The sequence below is a fragment of the Diospyros lotus genome, chromosome 13, assembly GCF_014633365.1.
Source record: "Diospyros lotus cultivar Yz01 chromosome 13, ASM1463336v1, whole genome shotgun sequence".
Taxonomy (NCBI): domain Eukaryota; kingdom Viridiplantae; phylum Streptophyta; class Magnoliopsida; order Ericales; family Ebenaceae; genus Diospyros; species Diospyros lotus.
The window spans coordinates 13297988-13305853 of record NC_068350.1 but is presented as its reverse complement, the minus strand read 5'-3'; the positions used below and the strand labels follow the sequence as shown (position 1 = coordinate 13305853).

Here is a 7866-nt window from a genome sequence, read left to right as displayed (position 1 = left end):
CATGCACGAGCATGCTTTTCTTCCATCTGTCGGCTTCCTCCACACTTGGAGGAAGTGGATTCAACTATGGATTTGTAATTTTTCTCCTTGCATATAATGGTTGCAAATCTAGATCTAGATCAGGGTTTGGATTCAAATTTGGAGTTGGTTTGAATCCTAGATCTGGGTTTGGATTCATATAAGGTAGACGAGATGGTTGCTCGGCGGTTTCTTTTTGTTTGACAGGAAGACTTTTACTTTTCCTTCCAGATAGGTGGTGTTAGGAAATTTGAAACCAAATATAATACAAAATTCCACTATAAAAAAATTAATTTTTTGTGGTATTTTTTTGCGACGGTTTCTAAAATCGCAGCAAAATATTGTATTTTGTGGCAATTTTTTTAACTTTTAACGGCGATTTTTCAAAACCGTCGCAAAATTCATTAAAAACTTGAATTTAACGTCGATTTTCAAAAAATTGCTACTAAATTTAGAAAATAAATATATAATTAAAAAATTAAATTAAATTTTAAACTTAAATAATTAAATTAATATTTGCAGAGATTTTGAAAAATCGTCGCTAAATTCAAATAAAACTAAATAATTAAATAAAAATTAAATTAATCTTTGCGACGATTTTAAAAAATTGCAGCAAAATGAAATTTTTAATCAATTTAGCATCGTTTTATAGAAATCGTCGCTAAATTTAAAAAATAATTAAATAATTAAATTAAATTAATTAAATAATTAAAAATAAAATTTCATTAAAAATTTTAATTTAAAAAAATAAAAAAAAAAAACATGCAGCAAAATTTTAATAATTTTAAAATGAAATTTTAAAAAAATATATAAAATCTTCATTTTATTTAACCTAATTAATTTATTTAAAATTTATTCCATTATCCTTTTAAAAAATAATCCATTAATTTATGTTTTTTAATTTATTTTTAATTTATATTAAAAAAATATAGAATATAATTATGAAAAATGGGATTGGTTTAGTATATAAATTATATGCGCGAATATTTAACAAGGAGGCTTCACAGATCAGATGGTTTCGTGCACGCACGCACGTACGGGAGGTTGAAGGTTCGAATCCAGGGAACGAAGAGGCTAGAAAATTAAATTTTCAGCTTAGCCATGTGGCGGGCAGGGCTAGGCACGAGCGGTTGGGCGCTTGGCCTTGCCGCTTACTTGTTTGCTATGTTGCACGAAAACGGAAACGAGAAACGTTTCCGATAGGAAACTGAAACGTGGAAACAGACATTTTTCTAAAAAAAATAGGCATAAATAGGGTCCGAAACAGGAATAAGAAATGTTTCGAAAACGGGGAAACGGCACCTATGAGATATTTCCGTGTAACATAGCTTACTTGTGCATTGGTGCGGTAAATAGCGACGGATTTAAAACTACCGATAAAATTAAAAAGTTTTGAATTTTTGGTGGCGGTTTTGAAACCGAAGCCAAAATTCAAAAATTTTAAATTTTTTGCAAATTTAATATTTTGCAATTTTTTTGCGGCAGTTTTGAAACTGACGCTAAATATTTTAAAAACCACCACTAAATCACTTAGTTTGTGGCGATTTACAAACCGCCGCAAAAAATAGTATTTAGCGGCGGTTACTCTAGCAGTTGTCGAAAATTGTCGCTAAATTTCTTTAATCGCCGCAAAATACAAAAAAATCGTCTCAAAATGCAAACAAAACCGACACTAAATGCTTATTTTTTTTGTAGTATTCGTTATTAGCTAAATTGGGACTTATCTGATTTCGCACAGTAAAATTGGGTCGGATTTTTATAGCTTGAGTTATTGGTTCTAAAACAAAATCACAAAATCAAAAATCGCTTGTTTGCTAGAGAATTTACTTTGAGAGTTCGTTTCCTTCTACATAAGTTGGAACACACAAGAACTTTTTCTTTCAGTCTTTCAGCAACCATTTTTATAGTATATACCATAAATATATATGCTAGCATGCACGAGCATGCTTCTCTCCCATCTGCTTGCTTCCTCCACACTTGAAGGAAGTGGATTCAACTGTGGATTTGTAATTTTTCTCCCTACTAATGCATATAATAGTTGCAGATCTAGATCTAGATCAGCGTTTGGATTCAGATTTGGAGCTGGTCTGAAGCCTATTATGGACGGACCAATCCGGGTAAATAATCCAGATTTACTACAAGTGTATCATGAAATATTCTTGTTGTTTTAGAGGAAGACTCTACTAGATTCATAATTTCTTCTAAATTTGACTTCTCACTTCAAAGTTTTCTAATAAGTTCGTCTCTCCAAAGACAAAATAAAAGCACGTTATAGCACTGATCTTGTATTAAAAATTAATTGTATGTTATCATTTATTTATACTAATCTTAAATAAGTGTTAATAATAGTTTCTTTCTTCATTTTTTTATTTAGCACAAATGATAGTTTTTGATAATTAAAAATAGAAAGAATGTGTTATTCTTAGGTTTAAGGTAAATGTAAGTACTATCCCTAACATTTAAGAAAATACAATAACTGCCCACGTATTTTAATACCTCGTCATAATTTTCCTCTACTAGTAGTTTACCTTAATTAAAAATTTTACAATAATAAAAGTGTCATTATATGTCAATCATTTTTCTTTTTGTCTCACCTCTTCTTTTTTTTTTTTTTTTTTCTTTTTCCCTCCTTATTCTCTTTTGTTTTCAATGGCAATCCAATTGGCAATAAGGTTATTCAATTTTTAATTATGCAATTAACTGATTAATTTTGGTATTCTATTATTCATGTTTGATATAGTTGGCAAATATCTCACACATAGCATTAAAGCCTACATACGTGCAATAGTTTTTGTTAACTCTAATTAATTTTCCAACCAACAGGTTTACAATCTTCGAAGGCTCTACAACAAGATCCCACACTCACTATATATCAACTATATATTATATCCTAAACACATAGGGCTTAAAGCTATATAGTAGTCCATGGGCCAATTAGACCCATGCTAAGTGGAAGACCGCGAATTTGGTCATGTTTGACGGCCTATAAAATTTGTACCAAAAGATGAAATTCCGTCGTATGTATAACAACCAACAAGAAGTTAGACCCATGTTTTAAGAAAGGTAACCTTCCAATGATAACAACAACGGAAACAAAAACGAAAAATGTTTCCGATATGAAATGAAAATGAAAAAAATTGGTATTTTTTAAATAAAAAAAAAATAGGTATAAACAGTTTTGAAACAAGAAACGTTTTCCATTTTGAAAATAGTTCAGAAACTCCGAAACCACATCTTCAAGCCGTTTCCATGCTTCATTATTGAAAAGGACCTACTTCCATCGAATTTGCCACCTTGAAGAACATGAAAGATACAAACTCAAGTGATGGTAGTAACCACACATTCACATAATATAAAATAGATTTATTCCATATTGTGACTTTAAATCTGATATGCATTTGTCTCATTCACGGCACAAACAAAGGGATAGAAGATAAGGAAAAGGTAGACGACATGGAGGACAAGGATGAAGATTACACCAACAAGGAGTAAGGGGAAAACGAAACTCAAATCGAGGGTTTTGTCATCATTAAAAAGAAAGAGAATGATGTTTTGGTTTTGATAATGAAAAACATTTAGTCTTATATGATATCTGAAATCAAGTTATGGAAATACCTTGTCTTAAACAAAAATCAATTTCAAGCTAAAATGAAAATTCATATTCTTCACAAACAACTTATTTCTTTATCACAATTACTTAATGGAGATTGGAAAAATAAAGTTCTATATTTCTCAAATAACGTCTCCTTAAACAGTTTCAAAATTGGTATTTAGTATTAGAAAAGATGAAGAAAAATGTTTTAAAAATTCCAAGAACCAATTGTTGACCGACACTAAGGAACTGTCGACTGTTTTGGTGGTTCTTAATCCAAGCTGTTGACCATTCAAAAACAAGCTCTCGAGAGCTTGCTGTCAACCGCCTTTGCGTCAGCATCTGTCGACCGTTATCCAAAGCTGTCAATAGTTTTGTACCAAGCTGTTGACCGTTGTTTGAATTTTTAAACTAACCTATCGATCGATTCTTGGAATCAGTTGACCATTTCTATTGTAGAGATTTCCAATGGCTAGTTAGTCAAGTCCTCAAATTCTAGTTTTCTATCACCAACGACAATATTTTTGAAATCCCTCGCTAAGCACTATAATTAGAGGTCTTGTGGATCATTCAAGACATCTAAGTGATTCTATTACTAGCTTACAAGTTCCTCATATTGTTGTGCTCAATTGTTTTACTCATTTTTCTCTGAAAAGGCTTTGATTATCATATATATCATTTTTTCTTAAGCTTTATGTATAACCTGAGAGATATTGTAACTAAGAGTGTATACCCTTAGACCTTCTCTTCTTGTATCATTCTCTGTTATCGTAGCTTACATTGCTAGAGGGCCTACTTGATATCAAGTAGGAGATTTAGTGGATTGTTTCAAAATCCTTAATAAAAAGCTAAGGGAGTAGATTAGGCTTGATTTAAATTGAACCACTATAAATTGCTTGTATCCTTCTATTAGTTTTATTTTCATTATTCCAATCATCTTTCAAAATATCCTACATTGCATTAAAATCTTGTTGTTCTACAAAAAGGAGTTCAAGTTTGATCAAATTTTTAAAAATAACCCAATTCACCATTCTCTTGGGTTGTGGTGCCATTTGTATACATTTATATCACCTAATGCTTTGGAATTAGTTGCACCAATATCATCGTAGTGATATTTTGATGTGACAATATCACTTTTGTTGTAGCAATATTTGCTTAGTGATATTTTCTTCCTTATGTGCATGATTTTTCCCAATTTGGTTTTACACGTAAAAGTTTGTGTTTGTGTTTGTGTGTGTGATTGATGGTTTGATTGTGGTTTATTTTTATCCAATTTCGTAACATAGTAAATGTTGAGTTTGATGAAAATCCATTATGGTATTGGATTGACCAAAAGAGAAAACAAGTTGTGGTGGAAGAGGAAGACAAAGAGTCTCCACCCCAAACCAAGGATCACCTCGAAGTCCATCCCAATGTTGGAGAATCGAGCAATCTAGCCATGAGAAAAACAAAGACTTACAAGACATCTACAACTTTACCCCGAGAATTGAGGAAGATGATGAATTGTCTAAGTTTTGTTTGCTTGCAGATTATGATCCATTAACATTCGAGGAAGCATCTCGAAACGAGAAATGGAGAAAAGCTATGGAGGAAGAGATTTGGTCAATAAATAAAAACCAATCCTGGGAGCTAGTTAAATTACCTAAAGGACACAAGGTGTAACACCCCAAGTTTAAAAATCCTAAACCTAGATGTGTTAACATTTACTTCACTTTAAATGCAGAAATAAAATAAATTTATCTTCAAATTATCTCTTTTTACTTCCTTTATTTACCACACACACACATATATATATATATATTTATTTCATATTTTATTTTAAAAAGAATTCTATAGAAGTTTCAGTGGAGTCTCCCCTGTAAATTTGACTTAGCTAACCTGTAGAGGGACACCGCATCCACAACTATAGAAATATTAACTAAGTAAGTAAATAACTCAGTCCAAATAGAAGATTTGAGTCCAATCAGACCAAAACTATCATATTCGAAATCTCAAAATTAAACAATTAAAGAAAGGAGTACATAAATGATTAACGAACAAGTGTTATAAACCACAAGTCCAAAACTAAAACCACATGCCATGGATTACTGGGTGAGTTTGCCTCCAAGCGATCTCCTCAACTCATCTAGCTCTCATCACCTGAAACGTGGGGAAAATAAAAGGGTGACCTAAAGCTCAGCAAGTAAACTCCATGCACATGATGCATGCTTGTGACATGCAAGGTTTGAATAAATTTTGAAAACTACATCCCCATTTACTTTAACTTCTCAAAACATTTCATTTCTATTGTGAGCTCATAGGGTGTGTTATCTCGCCAATCAAAATGCAGTAGGCAATTCTTATTTGGAACTAGATTCATTCCACCGATGGTATCGCAAAGCGGTAAAAATTTCTTTCCACTTTCCACTTTCAACTTTCACATTCACATTACTTTATAAATCGGGTGCGCCGGTCCCCCACGCCCCATTTTCCACTCACATTATTCATGGCATAGATATTCACTCATTTCCTTTAAAACTTGAGTTACATATCTTTGAAAGAAAATTTGCACCTTTACACATCTTTCCTTTGAAAACATTTAACTTTCTCAAATCAATGCCTATGCGTGCTCATTGATGCAATGGCATGATATATATATGTACATGCTTAATCATTTTCATTGTATGTAAGGAAATGACACAAGTAATGAAAAGATTTAGCATTAAATACTTGCAAGCCAACCACAAAGCACAATTTTTCCATATTAACCGTTCCACCTGAGTGAAAATTAGAGAGAGTTTACTTACTTGAAGTCTTTAAAGTGCACTCCTTGGATTTGCAAGTGGAAGAGTCTTAGAGGCCCACGACGTCAATGTGCCAAAAATCCTAGTTTATTATCAATGACATTAAAATTTTTTTCAATAATCTTTACCTTCTAAACATGACTCCAATTCACTACTATTTTTCTTAAGTTAATTTATTATGATACTACATGTATAAATAGTATTAAATGAAAAAATATAAAGAAAACATTTACAATATAAACCTACTAGTGAAACATTACCCATTTATGAATCTAAATCGTTGGCCCTTACGAAGACAAACATAAATTGAAATTCTTAGCACCAAAATCACGTGAATCCAATTTTGTGAGCTAAATAACTCATAGAGATACATTCTCAATTAAATTCACATCAAGATTTAGATTACAAGACCCTCAAAATATTTTTCCAAATTCGCAAACAGAATTTTTTTTTTTTCTGGCAGCATGCAGTAAAATATTTCAAAAATCATTTAAAAATAGGAAACGATATCATAAAATTATAAAATTTACACAGGATGTATTAAACTCTTATAAGTTCATCATATAAAAAAATGAGATCATTAAAGCAACGTTTGGGGTTCCAAAATATTTTTCTATCCTCCAAAAATACTGTTCTCATATGAATCTGTCAATGTATACGAAAGATGTCATAAAAACTTATACAAGCATCCAAATGAGGTCATTCCAAGTCCAGATGATAGACAACTCATAGGGGTTCATTTTTCAATTTGAATCTCCCCAAAATTCGACATATACAATTTTCAGCAAGTTTTTAAAGTAAGAATAGAAAAGCTGTTAAATCTGGACAGCATTATTGTTCCATTAAATCTATCAAAATTTCATGCCTCTATAATACCCAATCAATATAAAATCAAACCAATCATATGTATTCTGCCACATCTATGTATATATATATATTGTATGTAAAATACCCATCTTATTAAAGGTAGATTTTAGGAAAAATTAAATAAACGGATAGTTACCTCTTTCTTCTTCTTCTTCTTCTTCTTCTAGGGGAGAAGTGATATGTGGGTTGAGGGAGAAGAGAGAAGTGAGATGGTTGAGCGAGAGAGGGAGAGACGTGAGGTTTGGGGAGGGGAAAGATATATTAGGGTTTCTCTTTCCTTTACTAGGTTGTGAGATGGGTGAGGAAGAGAGGGAGAGACGTGAGGTTTGGGGAGGGGAAAGATATATTAGGGTTTATCTTTCCTTTATTAGGTTTTGAGTTGGGTGGGTTTTATTTGGGCTTTGGGCTTTTGAGTTTTTTTTTTTTTTTCTCTTATTGGGCTAAAAATGAGTCTTCTATAAATTAGGCCCAACCTTAAATTAATTTGTATTTTAGGTCCTATTGAGTGCTATATAATTCACACCCAAATAAATATATTTAGCCACTTGAATTGGATTTGATAAACATACAATACACTTGAAAATTCTTAAATCAATAGTAACACAT

General features: G+C 31.6%; 1 long non-coding RNA gene across 1 annotated transcript; it reads right to left on the bottom strand.

Moving 5' to 3' along the window:
* Positions 1-5606: 5606 nt before the first annotated feature.
* LOC127787902 (uncharacterized) lies at positions 5607-7583 on the bottom strand. The gene is made up of 3 exons (XR_008020280.1): positions 7397-7583; positions 6397-6475; positions 5607-5749 (listed from the first exon to the last, which is right to left on the bottom strand). It is a non-coding gene; the product is annotated as an uncharacterized LOC127787902 (long non-coding RNA).
* Between the last annotated feature and the right edge of the window lie 283 nt (positions 7584-7866).